Source organism: Mus musculus, chromosome 6, assembly GCF_000001635.26.
Source record: "Mus musculus strain C57BL/6J chromosome 6, GRCm38.p6 C57BL/6J".
In the NCBI taxonomy this organism is placed as follows: domain Eukaryota; kingdom Metazoa; phylum Chordata; class Mammalia; order Rodentia; family Muridae; genus Mus; species Mus musculus.
Window position 1 is genome coordinate 50994663 of NC_000072.6, and position 19292 is coordinate 51013954.

General features: G+C 44.2%; 1 long non-coding RNA gene across 7 annotated transcripts in view; it reads left to right on the forward strand.

Moving 5' to 3' along the window:
- The window catches only part of Gm46959, an 80612-nt gene that overhangs the window by 7263 nt on the left and 54057 nt on the right, over window positions 1-19292 (forward strand). For 4 of the 7 annotated variants that reach the window (XR_001785245.2, XR_001785239.2, XR_001785242.2 and 1 more), the window contains exons 1-3: window positions 6829-7017; window positions 7796-7978; window positions 18700-18775. This is a non-coding gene — a long non-coding RNA (predicted gene, 46959). Of the gene's footprint in view, window positions 1-6828; window positions 7018-7795; window positions 7979-18699; window positions 18776-19292 lie in introns of those variants that run through there. The other 3 variants (XR_001785240.2, XR_001785243.2, XR_001785241.1) reach the window with 3 other exon arrangements.

Below are 19292 nucleotides of genomic sequence, written 5' to 3' on the forward strand. Positions count from 1 at the left end.
TCTTTCTAGGTAGCCAGTCACATTGATTACCTAGCATCATTAGAACGGGACTGCCTCTTCTGAAAGGCAACGGAGAGTTCAATTTTAACCATATGACGCACAGTGATTTGTTCTTAAAGAGTTCGGAAACTGAAATCACTTATCTTCTGCCTAGCACACCCATGAATCTCTGCCTGCTGTTTGTTTCCTGTTGGTAGTTTCCATGAAACGAGAATAGTTTGAGACCCTCATGTAAGTGTTCTTCTCTGGATCCCCATAGAGCCACCAAGTCTCTGGCAGTTATAAAATGTAATACCTGCATGTGACACCAGGGGCCAAGCAGGCCACAGTGCTCCCCACTCTAATCTATTGCTGTCTCACAACCCTTCCTTGCCAGCTTCCAGTCCTCTCCTGTCTGTCAGTGTGGCTAAGTCAAACAGGGCAGATGTACTTACACATGCCAGGCAATCACGTGGAGCAATGGGCTCCCCAACAAAATGGAATGTTGAGCAAAAATCCTTCTGTCTGTCCCACATCTGCCAAATAACAACTTTAACATCTCTGAACAGCAGCGTGAGCATTTGTTTCTACATTGCCCAGATGATTTCTTTGTATTACCTTTGGGCTTGAGTGGAATTCATAAAACGGGTGTGTCCTGAGACCTGTTGGCTCATAATCAAGCAGGAAACCTTTTATTAAAACCATGATGCAGAATGTACATCCCAAGTACAAGTGCCGGGAGACACCTCATTGTATCTATTAAATATCTATTAAAATACTCTAGACACCAGAAGAAGAACCTATGAACCCTTAAAGGAAATCCTTTGTGATGTTGACTAGGAATTCTGGTGTAAAATGGCAGTTAACTTCGCAACTGTTAAAGTGTGAAATATCCCTTCAGAAGCAGTGGGGCTTGGTGTTTACCGGGCTGTCAAGGCTAGTAGAATCTGATAATTAGAACCCAACATACTGATAGGACGTGAGCTATAACAAGACCAGAGAAGGCAGACCTATCCAGAGTTGAAAGTGATCCCAGTAAGTGAAAACTGACATTAGTCTAAGTTAGCCTTGTAAACCATTTGGAATGATGTCTATAAAGATGGCTATAAGTAGAGTTGCAGTAAACTCAGCCCACCTACTCTGTCTCTAGCATTGAAATAGGTACCTATGCCCTCTTGAGCGTGCACTGTATGGTTAACAGTGTTAATAGAGGCTGCTGTATGAAAGAGGAGGTAAAAAAATTCATCTTCAAGAGTTTTGAAGCTACGCCTCCCACTTCCAACCCACTTTGGTACAGAAAGCCTCACCCTTTAGCCCCTTTTCAGAACCACCGAGGCTGGTTACAAAACAAACTGCAGAGATGACCCCAGAATTCCTGGTACGGGGGCTTGGGAAGGTCTTAGAATCCATGGTCCTGTGGCGCTGCTTCTGCTGGACCTTTGGCCATCTCTGAGGAGTGGCTTGTAAAGTATTTATGAGTGTGTTGGAAAACCTGTGTACCCACCCCTTCCACGAGCAGCCACACTGCCCTGCTGATGGCTCATTGAATTCCATGTGATCACCTGCCAGCTTCCTCGCCTTCTGCTACTGTTTTTACGGGGCTGTAAGACTCCCCTCTTGATGTTAAGAGAAATCATCTCAGCCTTTTAATGCTTGCTAAATTTGCCCTCTGGTTTTTCTCTTCCATCAACCTAGATGTGCCAGAACAGGCAGCATGTAGTATGTAGAAAAATCGACTTCTGTTGTTTCTTTGAAATCGGTCAGACATCCTCATATCCACAGGCATCTACTGCCCAGAAGGGAGTAAAAAAAAAAAAACAGAACCACAATTTAAAAATTAACAGTTTTGGCCATGCAATCAAAGCACAAGATTAAGACGAGCTTCTGAGTACATATATAATATACAAATAATGCACAAACACACACTCACATAATATGTCAAAGACACGGGCTAAAATAGACCAGTCCTTCATAGACATGACTTAAATATTAAATTTAGTCTGAGTGCATGATTGAAATCATATCAAATATTTTTGTGATCTACTCAATCAAATATGTTCCACGGTAACTGGATAAAGTAGACGCATGCAGTTTACAGCAAGGGTAGAAGAGCAGATAGAGGAGTGGAAAGAAAACACAACGAACAGACTCGCTGGCCTGTGGCCTCTAGAGACCACATGGGCCTCTCTTCTTCCCTTGACACAGAACTCCCAAACTATGGGAAAGCTCCAGAGTCGGTTTTCATCTGTTGTCTGGAATCATGCCCCAAGTTCTCACTGAGTACAGAGGTGTGTGCTTAGCTTTCGGAACTTTTGAAACAAAATAAGTATATTCACTCCACGTATTAGTAAAATGTGATTCAATTCAATTCACCAGTAGTATTTTTAAAATAAAAGGTGATTTCCTGTTCCTTATTCATTAAAGAGAGAGAGAAAAAGAGAGAGAGATGTTTCTTCTGTGGCATTTAGTTTTCCATATCTGGAGCTGAGGGCTGTGGAGGGCTCGGGCAGTGGCAGACAGATGCCACCGCCTGTCTTCAGTCTACTTGGAGATCTTATCAGGAGGGAGTGCTCTCCCTCAGGAACATGGCAGCCTCTGGGAAATCGTGGCTACACATTCATTCCCATCTTAGGGTTGCAAAGTGATCTAACTATAAAAAGACCCAATAGTCCAGGAAAAACTCGAGGAATGTTCTAACAACAACAGTCTCAGGGTAAGTCTAGTCTCTGCTTCCTTTAGATCCTGACTCACCTCTTTTCAAAGTAAGGGACCGGTGGAGAGGTTTTTAGAAGCGTAGATCTCCTCTGCCTTTTTTTCCTTATTGTATGCTTTCCCTCTTCCTTACACTATAAGCAAACTGGTCAACGTTCAATTACTTTCTATTGTTTCCTTCTCTGTCTGGATAAAGGTTGTAACTCTGGGACAGACCCAATTAGAGACTTGATGCTGTACTCTGTGCCAAGTGAAAGCTTTTGCAGGACTTTTATAATCTGACATTTCCCAGGTGAGCATGCACAACGACCATGGCTCCTAATTACCTGGAGAGGTGCCTGTCTTTCCAAGTTGCACGTGTTTCAGACTTGGAGAACACAGTATAGGCCCCGACTGAGTTACCCTAGACATGACTCTTTTGCTCCATGTTGTCATCTACACTGAACACTGTGAAGTGCTCACTGCTGCTTTCTGCTTCTTTATCCTAAAGAAACCTTATTGTCCAGCTCCTAGTTTGCCAAAAAGTCTGATTTTCTTATCTCTTTCTTTCAGAATTTCTCAGACTAGTGTCTACATTGTTCAAAATAACATTGACTTCTTTATTTTATTAGAAGAGATTAAGACCCTTGATGGTAGTATAAAAGGAAAATCTAATTTCTTAGTCATGTCACAGCCCAACATGATTGCTTCTGATTACCCATAACAACATAGGATCCCAGACTCTTCCCACATTCTTGCTCAGCATCTCTAGGAGGCAACATCCAAATTGACCTAGAATAATTTCCACTGTAAAGAGACAGTAAGTGCAGTGAACCTCAAGTGGGATGTTTAATAGTCCAGACCCAGAAGAGATACAAGTCACCAGCACCCATTTTCCTTAGCCCCACCCCTAGCTATGCAACCACTTTACTGAATCAGAGATAAGCCTCAAGTAGCTTGGGAGGGAAAAGAAGTGGGTTATGGAGAGGAGGGGAGGGGGGGAGGGGAGGAGAGGGGAGGGGAGGGGAGGGGAGGGAAAAAGAGAGAAGAGGAGAGGAGAGGAGAGGAGAGAGGAGAGGAGAGGAGAGGAGAGGAGAGGAGAGGAGAGGAGAGGAGAGGAGAGGAGAGGAGAGGAGAGGAGAGGAGAGGAGAGGAGAGGAGAGGAGAGGAGAGGAGAGGAGAGGAGAAAATGTATCAGAAAGAATTCTCCAAGGTCACAGGATTTTGTTGCCACTGACCAGGTGAGCACTCAGAGAAGTCACCAGTAGGTGGCCTACATAATCTTCACACCTTGTCAGTGTGCAGCTGGGCCTGGTTTAGGTTGAAACTGCTACCTCTCACCTTCCTTCCACCCTTTCTTCCTCTGGTCTCCCGTGCCGGACAGTTTCATCTAAAAGGTGTGGCACTGCTGATCTGGATGGAAGGGCTTTTGGTGTCACCTCATCTGCTACCAACTGTGAAATGTCTGCCCTGTGTGGAGCAGACCCAGGTGATGCGTGTGCGCCTAGATGCTCACGGTGTAGTCAACAATGCCAGGAGAACTGTGAGAAGGAGCGGCTGGGCAATGGCCGTGCAGTATGAGGAACCAGTGAGCTGGCCGTCCCCCAGGGCCTGGGGATGATTAGAATCTTGGACCCTGGGAGACCTTGTTTCCTACCCTTCCTATTTTGAATGTAACTTTATCTTGTTTGCTTTTATGGGTGCTATGGACTGGAAACCTTTAACACCAAGAGACCGCTAACATTTGATTTGGTCATCATTCAACCAGTTTTGCCAATCTAAACTGGGCTTGGAGACCTCATAAAGGGAAGGGATCTGAACACTGCAAGAACGCAGGAATCCACCACCGCCTCCTCTCAGAGGACATGCCTAGGCCAAGGGCACGGTGAGGGCCAAGGATAGGGCCAATTCTTCTCTTAGACGCTTCTTCTCTGAGAACGCTCACCAGAATGGGCTCACTCCTTATCCCCGATTAGAAGATTCCGGATTTGGGGAGAAAATGGACACCCTACGGATTTGCTTTCTCATTCTCACAGAGATGTTGTATTGTTTGCATGATGGTGCTCACGCCCGGCCTTCTCTCTGGACCCTTCAGTGCTCCTTAGAGGTCTATGTCCTGTGCAAACTGTGAAAGGCTTCTCCCCACAGCTAGAAGACAGGAAGAGAAAATGACAGTAGTCTCCATCCATCAGCAAATGGAGGGGAAGTCCTTCCGACCTTCTCAGATAGTCTCTCGTGAAAGATATTTGATTCCAGCATGACACCATACTCAATATCCAACTGCCTCTCAGGGAGCACTAGGGAGAATTTTGTCGTTGTTGATAAGTAAGAGGACAACTGAGTGATATCAAGTAGCTCTAACATATGGCAGAGATCCCACTTTCAAAGGAGGCTAAGGTCCCTGGGGGCACCGAACAATAAAGCTGGCTGGGTACCTCCTAGGGACAAACTGAAGAGGATTTCTCATGGAAGGGAGCTGTTACTCTCAGACCTGTGCTTATAGTTGCCCAGCCAACTGACTTTCAAGAGAATCTAGAAAATATTTCTACAGAACTAACCCAATACTGTGATGCTGAAAACCATGGGCATGGTGTTTGGTTTTTCAAATTCTATTCTCTCCTAGCCAAATATATCTTATGGCAAATGCGTACAAGTCATCTCTAAGTCAATGTACTCCCCTACAAGTAATTGCTATGTTCCCCTTTACCGCCTGTATTTTGCACATCATGGGGCTTCTATATGTAATAGTAAAATGAAACCACTGCCAAAAGACTCTTTCCATAGGGATACAAGTTAGGAGACTTGATTTGGGGTGCAGGAAGTCTCCCTTACATACTCATAAAAGCAGGGTTCTATTCCAGAACTTTAAACTATGCTCAGCATTGCTTTTCTTTTCTTTTTCTTTTTTGTTTGTTTGTTTGAGACAGGGTTTCTCTGTGTAGTCCTGGCTGTCTGGGAACTCTGTGGACCAGGCTGGCCTCGAACTCAGAAATCCACCTCCCTCTGCCTCCCAAGTGCTGGAATTAAAGGTGTGCACCACCACTGCCCTGCTATGCTCAGCATTGCTACATACAATTTTCACTGAAAAGGGAAGACCTTATGGAGTCAGTAAAATCCAAGCAATAGTCTTGGGAAGCCAAGCCACAGACATTACTAATCAACAGCATGCAAAAGGAGGGCACTTTCTCTCAAATTAGATCTCAAGAAAGATCTGATTGATTAGCCAAAGAAAAATTGCTTTAATACTTCGGGGGATGTTTGTAAGTTAAATAAATGTGCTTGAAAGCTTAAAAGAAAGCAAAAAGGCCACCAATAGGCAGACGAATCTAGCAGACAGCCCTAGCTAGCTTAGGCAGGAATATAAGCCAGTCCAACCATGACACTTCCCATCCAGGGGGCTTTCAGTGGAAAACTTACAAGCCTGCAAATATCTCCATGCCCTTCATCCAAAGCCCTCAAAGGTTGACTAGCTCAGACACAGATACTGGCTACAGCTGCTTCACTGAACATGGAGTTTACTCCCATATAACAGCCTCCCCAGACTCGAAAACTTTTTATTCAAGTTTTATTAACCCAGATTTTAACCGTCTGTATAATTTCATACCAAAACCAATTAAACTAGTGAGATGCTGAAAATTAGTAACAAAGAAATTGATATTTCTGTTTTGTTTATTTATTCGGTTGGTCAGTTTGGTTTATGAGATGGCCTGTCTATATTAGCCTAGGCTGCCCTTGAACTTGTGGTCCTCTTGACTCAAGGCTCTCAAGTGCTGGAATTGAAGGCTTGTGTCACCACGCCTGGAGATGATTGTTAACCATCATCATTTTAGGATCACCCGGTTGAGGCTAGAGAGAAGGTCCATCAGTTAAGAGTACTGAATGCTCTTCCAAAGGTTGCTCTATCTACCTCCAGGGCAGCTTACAACTGATAACTCCAGTTCTAGCAGATCTGATGACCTTTTCTGGCCTCTGAGTTCACCAGACACACATGGTAGACGGACATACACGCAGGCAAACATGCACACACATAAAATCAAATAAAAATTTAAAAACAGAAGCAAGCGAAACCCCTCAAACAGGATAATCCAGTTGCTTGCTTGGCATTTGTTTGGTAAGGACCTATGAAATCAGCACAGAGGGTTCCCAGTTCCCCTGCCCTCCTGAAAGCTGCCTGTAAGCATTCTTTCTTCTCAGTGGGACAAGGCTTGTTTGCAGCTCCCCTGAATGGCTGTGAGTGAGGTCTAAGAAAGTGGGGCTTCCAGACTCTAGCAGTGTGGGTGACATCAGCAAATCACCAGCTCCTGCCATGTGAGCCACAGGGATCTGTGATGTGTGAATCCGCGATGTGTGAGTGAGACATCTTGTCTTCTTTTATTTGGGGGAGGGGGGGGTCTTAGTGTGTCTTGTCCTGTGTCAAACACAGGAGCAGAATTTTAAATTATATAACAAGTGAGTGGTAACTGCATTTAAAAAAAAAATTATAGCATCAGGAAGGAACTAGAGAATGGTCATGCCAATTTTCTTTCTCCAAAAATGCATGGAGAGAATACAAAAACAAAACAAAACAAAAACAAAAAACAAAAAACAAAACAAAAAAAAAACACTAAAATATTGGCTGCAAATTTGCATGGCCATGGAAAATTCTACAATCTTCTTTTCACAGCAAGTGACAACGAAACACCAGTTAACTTCATAGAGAGATTTTTCTCCCCTCGTTTGCATGGGAGTCAATGACAGAAATGAGGAGCAGTTGCAGTTTTATGGGGTCCAACTTCTCTCTGTGGAGCCTCGGTTGGTTTTTATAATTGAAAATAAATTTTATAAGTCACTCGTTTTTAATTTAGGAAAGCCCAGGCTACTCATCACCTCAGTGATCTATAACTGAGGAAAAGCAACTCCATGTTAGGGACTGTCTGACGGTCTCTCAGGCATGACACGGGGGAACCCAGATGAGAGCATGGCCGCAGTGTGTGCCCTGAGGTGCACCTGCCTCTGAAAGAGACCTGGGTGCCACTCCTAACTTCCCTTCACATTTCAGAAGCCAAGTCCTTGTTTTCCATTGGGGTTTGGGGGAGCATTTGGGGAGGGAATTTACCTCATCACATTTTCATCTATCTTAATTTAGACCTTTCCATCTGTGGAATTGGTGATTGATAGCCCCCAAACACATAAACACTCTCCACCTGGACAGAAGGCTCCAGGGACCTCGCTCTCAGAGGTGTGGGATCAAGGTAAGAAGAGAGAAAAATCCGAAAACCAACTTCTCACCAGAAGTGAGTTCCAGGATATGCTGGAGGAGCTGCAGAAGGTGAGAGTTTCTGGATGCTGTTACTTTGCAGCAAATAGAAATTTTGTAGCTTTATCTACTACCAGAACTCTCCCCAAAAAAAGAAAAAAGAAAAAAAGAAAATGTAGCCGATGAGGGAGAGAGCAGGAGCCCCACCGTCTCATTTTTAACAAGGACCAGCTGAGAAATGAAGGCGCACACCACACAAACCATCTCATGTCTGCCAGTTCATTTCCTGGCCCCCAAAGGGGAGGGGGGAACCTCGTGTTTCCTCTTATGCAGGCCAAACATGGCGGAGCACCAAGGGAATTCTGAATGGAATCAATTGCACTTGTTACTAACTGAGTTTTCTTTTATTCTTATATTACCGAGAGCTGGATACTCAGCTGCAAGCAATTATAATGAAGAGTTACTGAGTAATGGTTTCCAGATTGCTCCATGATGGGGCATTAATTGAAAGGGACAATTTAAGAGCTCGGGCCATGTAAATGCATTTCTTATTCTGTCAGATTGAGAAATTTCTCCATGCAAAAGACTGAAATGCTCGGAGCTGATAAAGACTTAATTGTACCCATTTAAACCAGCGTTTCTGAAATGAGTTTCATGTCTTTAGGAAAAGAAATATAAAATAGTAAACCTGTGGGTGTATTCATTCAATCAGTAGACTTTCCTAAATGGCACCCTTGTCTGCTATACTCAGGATAGTGGGGTGCACAGGTTGCAAAGCATCCGACGTGAGTGCTGTTGCTCAGCAAGGTCAGTCGAGCTTTCTAGAACACTTACTTTTCAAGGCCAAAGCTCCTGTGATGTGCAAGCATCCTCTCACTCTCCCTGGCTTTTGGCCCTCTCTATGCATGCTTTAAAGTTTTAGATTATATTTTAAAACGTGAGTTTTAAATGTCTGGGTGTGGTTTAAAGTGCAAAGCTTCATTTTAAGTGGATTTACATGCATATGAAAATAGGCTTCCACAGGGCTTAACCAACATGTCCATAATCAGAAAACTTTTTTTTAAAGTGAATTTTTTTTTATTTCCCTGAGTTCCATTAAACAACATTTTCAAAGGGATTTTCTGATAGGTCACACTGGATAAGTATCAGAAGAGTTACAACCAAGGAAAGAAGGTAGTCTCCATCTTTCTGTAAAAGAAAAAGTTAATATTGGTTTTAAAGGGCTAATTTCTAATTCCTGCATTACTGAGTTAGCATGGTTTTATTCTGGAAAAGAGAAAAAAGAGGGATGTAGGTAAAGAGGTATAAAGAGAGTAAGAAAGAAATGAAGAGAAGGCAGGAAAAGGAAAGATGGAGGATCGACCCACTGATCAATGGCTGGATGGACAAACAGAGGGACAGATACCTTCTAAGAGTAAAGTTCAAAGTTGAAGGAAAGATGGACACTAGTCTATTTTCTAAATTGAAGTTGCCATCTGATAATTAAACGTTTACCCTTCCTTCTGCCTTCAGCCTCTTTTTACATATCTGGATTTGCACAAAGGAGCTCTGGCATTGCTGAGCCGTGCTCTGGGCAGTGAAGTGGGCAGAAGAGAGATGCTGCCAACCTGGGGAAATTCAGACTACCCAATCAGAGATAAGGGGCAAAGAACCTTTGTCACTGTTGTCCCTTGCATTTCCCTTCTCACAAATTCATTCAGCAAGTCATGGTGACTCCATCTATGTCTTCAGACGCTGGCTCAACACAAAAGCTAGAATAAAGATAACATGTCTTCATTTATGAAGTAATTCTGATATAATATCTCGAACCACTGTCTTTCATATTAGGTTAATTGTTCCTAGCACAAAAGCCCTGAAATAATACCCAACTCTCTCATGGAGCTGTTCTTTGTTTGATAACAGTGAACAAAAGCTCAGGCAACACTGAAAATGTTTTACTGACCTTCTAAGTCAAGGTCATGTAGCACGAGAGTAACCCTGACAGTTCTTAGACTGAGATGCCTACAGTTGCAAGCAAAACCTTTTGAAAAGTTTTTTTTTTTTGATCAATTTGGGTCAAGCTTGAGTACTTTCATAAATAACAAAATAATCTGAATTCCTTATTCAAATGGACGTTTAAGAGTTAAAAATGAGAGGAAAAGCATGATTTTGCCTTAAAATAAGAGAGAGTGGGATGACTTGGACATTTGCATATTGCTAGAAAATGACATTGTTCAAGATGGTCCCTTTTACCCACAAAAAATGTACAATATACACCCATCACTTTGTGGCCCCTTCTTCCTTTTCTCCATGTGTTTGGAAGTCTGAACTTTTAACTATAAAGTTCAAAACTCTGTTGTTTCCAACCTCTTGAGTCTAAAAATAAACTGAGCAAGAAGGCTTAGCTCATCTCTTTGGATCAGTTTGTGATTGTTAGTTCCATGCATTGTGCTGATAAATTATCGCCTCACCATAACTTGGCCTAAGAAATATTTATAAAATACCATAGGGCCCATCTGTCATCCAGCCATTTCCTGGGTGGCTGCTATTCCCAGTGACAAGGAAACACCTGAGCAAACCCAGAGACTTCAAGCCGAGTGAACTGAAAGCCACAGGCTTCAGATCGGTTAGATTTGGTCCAATGGTTCACTGTTAATGCAGTTTAGTATGTGTCCTTCTCATTCCTCCATGTAGGTAGCAAAAAGAAAGCGAGGACACATTGTCATCTGGTAACATAGTTTATGCTGAAAGAGTTTGGACAAATACATACACATGTAATTGAATAATATATGAGTGTGACCACTGCCCCAAAAGAGATTCCTTGTAACCCTGGATCCTGAACACAGACTTTATTTCAATAGCTCACAGAAAAGAATGTACGTTGAGTTCACAGGTAGGCTGTGAGCAGTTTAGAAGTTGATCTGGAGGGCTATAGGTTTTGCTTTGTTTTGTTTTGTTTTGTTTTGTTTTAAGCTTTGAAGTCTTTCAAATATTGGGCAGATATTGTACAAATGAGCCCCCAAGTTCCACAGTTGGCAATTCCACACTTGCATGAAGCAGTTTTGCTTGAATTAGTACCTGGAAACACTACAACAATTCTGGTGTTTACAGGCTCCACTCAAGCAAAGCAGCAGCCGCCACATTCAAGAGGGATTAGCAATCAAAAATTGCAAGCCTCCCATTGCCACACAAGCTGGCCCGTTCATTTTGTACAGATCATAAAATCCAAAACACGGCCCAGACCCCTGTCCAGAAATTGTTCACATCCTAATTTTAAAAATAGCTTTTATACTCGATGGTTCTCTTTTCAATAAAACAACGATTTGTTTATAGCTACAGTTTAATTAAGAGCCTTCTCTAGGAGGAAGACCTGCAAACCAGGGGCCTTTTTTTTCTTTTCCTTTCCTTCTCCCCCCCCCCCCCCCCGCACCTCCTCCCAACTCAGCGTTGTTTGTTTACTGACTTAATTTTCCCTGAAGTAAAAATACACTTTGAAATGTAACATGTCATTATGTAATTTGTAGTAACAAAGTGCAGGCATAACAACAGCACATGGGGTGGCTCTGCTCACGGCCTCCAGGTTGGCCACCCCCTCCCCATCTGATTAACAGCCTGTATAAACACACAGCCAACCAGAACCCTGGCCAGGACACACTTTGGTCAGCCATAAAACTGCCAGCCAAGCATGGACATGAGGGCTTTCGTCAGAAATCTTAATTTGGGGCAAATGATCAAAACCGAGACAACATGGCCCCAACCAGGACTGGAAAGGGCTAACCTTTTGTTTTCATTAATCCTTCTCCAATACCCAACCCGGGAGCGATGACATCACTGCTGAAGCTGAGCCGCTCAATAAGATGTCCCTGAAACACAGAGCTTCAGTGGCGACACCATCACATAGACTCTTAACGCTCTGAAGGAAAGGCAAGGAGAGAAAAAGGAAGGGTGTCTAGTGAAGGGGAAATCCCACAGTGTCAGAGTTGTTTGAAAAGACCCTATTTTGACATGCCGAGGAGGGATTCTCTCTGTGTGCGAGGAAATCGAAAAGGCCTTCAGACCGCAGAAATAAATGGAGCTTGCACAAAGAACTGTTTTGTTGGCTTCTGCCCGTTATTTTCATTGCTCTTAGGGAAAAAATTAATCCCTTCACATGATGGGAAATTCAAAATGTGATGTAAATCAAGTATTTAGTAGGAAGCAGTTAATTTTATTTAGTCTTTAAAAGAAAGAAAGGAGGAAAGAAAAAAAAATAAGCTCACAAGATGGCAAATTTGTTTTCTCTGGAGCCAGCCAATATTTTAGGACTCACTTCTTGACACATAATAACGGTCTGAGGGCCTGGCCTGAGGTGTGGCACCTACACATATGTACAATGTAGCAAGCATATCCTCCTCTTGGGACTACACACCACCACAGGCTTCCTATTTTTTAGAATAATATGCTGGAGCTAATGAAGCTGATGAAACCAGACATACCAAACAGCCACTGGCCTGGCCTGCCTCCCTGAGAGTTCCATCGTCCTGGAACTGTTGGCTTCATGGCAGTCCCTCACAGGTCTTCCATGGCTCCAGGCTAGCTCCTTGATTTTCAAGTTTTGCCCTGTTTGAAAGAGAAAGGCTGCTGGCTGTTTCTGCCTGCCACTCCCCTGCACCCACCCCCACACCCCCAGTACCTATAGTATATCTAAATGTGCTCACAGACATTTATTTTTGTGTTATAAGAACCTCATGCCTTATTGTATGTGGCTTTGCCTAAACCGTGCAAGACTGTACAGTCACACTGAGATATGCCTTTGGTTTGGTTTCTCAGGCTCTACACAAAATGCATACCAAATGTTAGGCTGTGGTTCTGCCTATTGCCACATTTCTTTTTACAGATAAAGGACTAATGTAGAAAGGATCACAGTAATTTGCCCACAAACAGCTGAAGTTCACCCCAAAATAACCTTATGCATGAGCAAGGCCCTTCCCTCTTGGGTACCTTTCTGCCCTTGTCTCAAAGTCTTAGGACCAGTGCTCAGGTAGAATGGGACTACTCCATGGTGACTGTACTTATGAGGTGCCCTGGGACCATCAGGAGGATGTCGGCCAGGGTATGAAAGCTATGGGTCCTTCAAACACTCAGTCACCACACATACCTCCAAAGTTCTGTTTTCCTACTTCAGTGCCCATGGCCACACCACTGAAAAAATGGCACCTCCTTCCTCAGTAACAAAGAACGTTCATGAGCGACGGGTGATATGGAAGTGCAGAAAGCAGAGCTAGTGAAGGCTTGTGCAGACCTGTGTTGTGACATGGGCCCAACCTCTTGAGGACTCCAAGACCAATAGGCCCCCAGTGATCTGGCAAAGCTATTCCCCATGCCAGCTAGATTCAAGAGGGAGCTTTCTTCAGGAATCTGAGTCTGTGTGTTAATGGATCATTGTGTGCAGACTAACAAAGGCAGCTTCCTCCTCAGGGCTGTTTATAGCCTAAGACTGTTCCTCACAGGCACCTGCCACCAAGACTACCCTACCCCTCTCCCTGTGCAGCACCAAATAAACACACTGAGGTTCCAGACTGTGGTGGTGGAAGTTAGAGCACCCCACTGTATCCCAGCTTCACTGTACATGAGTCTGTGTGTCTTTCCTGTCTTCGTCCCTCTACTATCCCTAGCAAAGGTTCTGGGCTCCAAGCCTTGGACTCCATGGGCTCTCTTATTCATCATGGATGGGGGAGGCCATTATCTACTGATTCAGGTTTCTCTGCTCAAACTTTTAAAAGGAATTTTAGATGACATTTCTTATTAGGTTTACAAAATAGTAGGTTTCCATGAGGCTTTTCCATAGACACTTACTATTGGCTAACTCTTCTGATCCCCCAACTACTATCCCTTGCTGCTCTGCTGCTACCATATTGGTATCCACCTCCCTTAAGGCCTACATGCACACGCACACACACACACACACAGAGAGAGAGAGAGAGAGAGAGAGAGAGAGAGAGAGTTCTTGTAGCTTTCTGACCCTTACAGGCACTCTAAGTTAAAAACACTAGTGTATCTAAGAGCACATGAGGGGTTTGTCTGTCCATCTGGGTCTTGCTCACCAAAGTCAGTATGATTTGATTCCATTTACAGCAACCGCAAATGAAACTGCATTTTAACAGCTAACCTACAGAAACTGTCCATTCTTCCTTCTTTTCCCCTCCCGTATTTACCAAGTTCAACCACTTTTGGTAGATTTTTTTTTTGTGGTATTTTCAAATATAACAGATTAAATTCCATTTCCAGGACATAGTTTAATGAAGCATCATGCTTTGATATGTGCATATTAAGGCTCTGGATCACCCCAAATTTTATGTATTCAACAAGTAAATATCAAATTGTTCCTTCAAGTATAATTAAAAGATAGAACTCCTACACACACGCACACACACACACACACACACACACTCACGAAGTCCAGCAGACATTTCTAAAGCGTCCACCGCAGAGGGTGCAGGCGTGGGCATATGTGCCTGTTCGTCTACAGAGGGCACAGGCACTCTCTTGTCTACAGGAAGAGTTTCAATGTTGAAGGGCTTTCTTCTCCAAGGGGCATTCACCAACCCATTACAGCCCTCCTTTAGCCAATCTTCACGTTGACACCAGGGGAAATTAGTAGAAATACAATGGAAAGGCTTCATAGGATTGCCGCAATTGCTCTTCTGACAATGTTAAGAAACCTCAGCCTCACTGGCAAGACTCTGTCTCCACACAGATAGGTTGCATATGTAAAGTAAGTGATCAAAAGGTCTCCTAAGGCTTGCAGATCTCTTTGTTTCCTCAGCCCTAACCCACGAGCATGCACACCGAGTAGGGTCTTCAATGTCTTCAGTAATAAATTAATATCATTACACAGACAAGTCACTTTTCCACAGCCTCATGGAGCAAAAGCATAGCCCTGCTCCTATCAAAGGCTCTCCAGGTACCTGAATGTTGGCCTGCGCCGAAGGACATTTATATTCACAAATTCAAGCTGTACTGACTGTTGAAAGGAGAATAGATTCTCAAATGAGGTTTCAAATTATCCTCGCCTTTGAGATCATCGCTGCTCACAGTCCAGTATTTGTACAAGATGAAGTGATTTACTGACTCGAGCCTGGAAAATCTGGAGTGTGACTCCAAAAGGCAAGAACAGGCTGCCGAGTCAATCACTCAACCTGCCAGGGAAACTTTTGGTCGTTTCCAAAAACTGTTAGGAGACCCTGATCTGCATCCAGGCAGAAAAATCACTGAAGAGGCTGGAGGAGGTCGGCCACACAGCCAGCATGGAGAGCTGGAGTTTTTGGCAGGGCACTTCCACCCCAAAGGCAGACAGCATCCTGGAAGGGTGCTCACATAAACAAAGCGCACAGAGAGCTTCGACTCTGTACAAAGGCTCATCCTTTCTGAGATCAAAGTGTGTGCTGGAGATACAGCCCCGTGGAACAGAGTGTCCTTTCTGAAATGTCCCATATGGGAGAAGAGACTTGAACTGGAGCCACAACCTTGCCACCTGCAGCCACTGGCTTCCACACTGATTATCACAAAGCTGGAGAGCTCATGGCTGCTGAAGCAACAGAAGATTAGTACAGAGAAAACCTGAGAAAAGTTTCTGATGAAACTTGCCTCCCACCAATGCTGTCATCTATGTAGCGCAGAAAGGGCTAGAACTTGGCTCAAGCTTGTAGCTGGAACGCCAAGTCGGGAACCTCTTATGCTGCCTGTGGGTATGTGACTGACGCCTGAGTTCCCTCACCTGCAAAGCTCACCTACTGCAGAGTACGTAGAGTGTGATCAGCTCCTGTAACAGTCCTTAGAACTTGCAGTTACTACCTGGAGTCACGCTGCCCAGGGTCTGGGCCTGGCACTGTCACTTAGTATGAACAGGAGGAGACAACCACCTCCGGGTAAAGTCCCCTGGTGTAGAAAAGTTTTCAATATAGTATTTGCAGCACTGCCATGGAGATTTGATTTTATACGCCACACATTAGAAGTTCAGCAACTGGTACCTCAATTAATATTTTTCTTGGTTCCCAGTGGAGAAAGCACACAGAACTGGTTAGGCTGGAGGAAACCTAGCAAGTGAAATTTAAGATCCTCCCAAGTCCTCACTGCTTCATCCATTTACCAAAGAGATAGTCTCTGGGGACAATTGAGTCCTGGGTGTTTTAGATACACAGCTTATTTTAAGACTGCAAAGGCAACCAGGGCATGTTCCCAAATTGAACATCTGCAGGCAGATAGGATGACGAAATATATTAGTATTGAGGAATAACTTTCTCCTGTCTTCCTTCTTGGAAACCATCTGGGGTCTTAGCCTCCCCTCCCCTCATCCCCCCTACCACCAAAACTTGACTCTTGGCTGACAGTTTATCAGAGATAAGTGGAAACACCTGAAAGCCAGTTAAAGAACCTGAGTGTGATCAGGTGAGGACCTCTAGGGGATGCATGCCACTGGCTAGACTTTTTTTCCACTTCAGGCAAGTTGGGAGGTGATAAGTACCACTTTTTGTTAATTCATTCGTTCACCCAGTCACTCACCCTGAACACCGACCGGCGCCATCTTGTCGGTCTCAATGCCTGAAGTGCAAGGCCAGAGGCACCTGCAAAGCTAGAGGTGGCTGTTGATCCAGCTTCTAAGAGTTCTTGTGAAAGGACATGACAAGGGCTCATTCAGGATCTCGTATGACTCTTTAATAACATCTCTTTTGTCAAGGCAAACTCTCTCTGGCTACGACATGTCATATCTATGGAGATGCAAGATCTAATAAAATCATTTGTGCCCTGTAGCCATTCAGAGATATTTTTGTGACTGTGAATGCTATAATAACCTCCTTGGGCATGCAAACTTCCCAGCTCTTTTTCTTCCCACTCCTTTATGCCATTCTAGACTAAACAGTCTCCATCTCCTGCGCCTTTTCTCCAAAGCTCTGACTCGCCTTCCCTCTAACTGCCTTGTCCTTCTCTCGACTCATTCCAGCCTCTACGTAGCACTCAGAAGCCAACAGGCAGGTAAAACTCTAACGCTCCACAAGTATCCAGCTCAATTGAAGCGAGACGAGTCTAGGTGTGTTTCCATACAGCCATCGTTCAAGGCTCAAGCGAGTTCCTCCCTGGCATTCCTGGATCTCAGTTTCCTCCAACATAAAGACTTTTAATCACAAAGAACATGACATTGTTCTGGGACCAAATCCGAGAATTGAATCCAGAAAGGTGCAGATTAACTTAAAAGGGGGAAGGAAGAGGAGACCAATCCTACTTAGAGCAAAGGCAGGAACAAAGGTCTTGGGGCTGAGATGTGGGGAACCAGAATGGCTTGGTAGAAAAGAACAAGGCAGAGGATGTGAGGTGAGGCCAAGAAAGGTTAGGGACAGACAGTGTAGAGCCTTGCTTGCCAAGGTAGAGTCTTTAAAGTTCCCATAAAGGTGAGTGTTGTAAACAGTCTGGCTGATGGGTGGGTAGGACATAGAGTAGATCTGGGGAAAGTGGGAGGCTCCCGAAGTAATCCAGGATTGCAAAAGTGTGGACCGCAGTGTCATCTGGAGAGAGAGAGGTGGACACATCTGGAAATGAGAATCAGAGCACTTACTGGCTCAATGGATGTGACAGGGGAGCGGGAGGTGCAGGGGACGGCTGCCAAGGGCCTGACAGGCTCATGTTGGGTTGGTGGAGCTGTTTACCGGGAATGCAGGGGGAGGAGAGAGGCAGGGAGACAGTGGGAGTTCAGTTTGGGGCCACGCAGAGTCCTCAGTGCCTGGTGATGGCCAAGTCAAGATGTGGAACAGGCAACTCAATTTATGACCGGGAGCGCAGAGGAGTGTCTGGACTGGAGATATAAATTCAAGAGTCATCAGCACATAGATAATAATTAAAACCGAAAGCATGGATGAGATCCCAGAAGGAGGATGTGGACTGTGGAGGAGATGAGCCCAGAGGATCAAATCATGAAATTCTCCAATGCTCAATGATCAGGAAGGAGAACCTGTGCCAGCAAAAAAGGCTACAGAGCCCCGAGGAGTAAGCGAGACCCTGAGAGCGCCGGGGTAGCTGGAAAAGGGGAAGCCAACAAGGAGGCTGACTGTCACAGCCACTGAGAGTCAGGGCGCTGAGCCAGGTCACATTCCTGTCAGATTTCAGAATATATGCTGTTTGGGGGTTCTCCATTGCCGAACCTCATATGGTCAAAGTTATAACTGTAACACCACAGCCCAACTTAGCAACGTTAAGTCACACCTCACGTTTCCAGTAACTTCTGCTATGCAAAATATTCCAGAGAGCCAAAGAGACCAACCCATCCCAAAAAGGAAAGAAAATGAAACGTATTGAATGGCTACCACCCAGGTCTATCTAGTTACTAGTATTGAAGTGTTTAGTAGAAGGAACTTTTTGGTCACCTTTTGCCTAGAGCCATTTTAACTTTTATTTGATACGTTTTGAAAAGATGATATTCAGTTTCTTCATCCATGGTAAAATGGGAAGAGCCTACAGGCAGGGCTTGGGTGGAGGAGGATCGCAAAAGGTGGACAGACCTGTTTTGGGCCAGCCAGCAGCCCAGCGATTAGCAAAGAGCAGTGAACATCCACCAAACGCAGGCTACAGAAAAGGAAAATGAGCCTGTAGTCTGTGTCCAGTTAGTCTGAGAAAAACACTCCCTCAGCCCTAACAAGTCCTGGGTGAAAGAATATGGCATGATGCCTGTTTATAATAATCAAACACACTTCAAATACATGTTGAAAACAGGGAAGGAGAGTCTATCATCTGATAGGTTTTTTTTTTATTTGCTTGTTTATTTCTTCCATCCTTTGATTTTACAGAAGCTGGTGGTGACAGCTGAAGGTTCGGTTGGGTCACAGTTAAAGTTGCTGGTAGGCATCCATCATGGGATGTGAGGTAAGCATGACATGGCTCTGAGAACCTGGGACTGAGGGATGGATGGGCCCAGGCATCCTCCATTCCAAGCTCCTGTGGGTTTCTCACCTAACAGGGCTGCAGCCAGTGCTACCATTAAGTTGAAAACTGGCTGGCTATGGAAGTGCATACCCACAATTCTGGCTTTCTGACTTTGTACATGAGAAAGATTATGAGTTTAAGGACAGCCTAGGCTAACTAACAAACCGACTGTTACAAGAGGAGAAGGAAAAGGGGGGGGGGAGGGGACAGGAGGAAAAGAGGGAGAGGAGGGGAAACTTGAAAACTGGAGAATGTTGTTCATTCTACATTGTGAAGGACCTATCTTCTCAACAGAGTATAGAGAAGAAGCAGAAAGAGGAAGACGGAGAGGGAGGGCTATAGATTTAAAGAAATTTAAGAGAGAAAGACAAATCCTGTTTGCTACTGAATACACATTTATAGATCATTTATGGGGAAATTTTAAATTAAATTAAATTTTTTAAATTTTTACTTATTC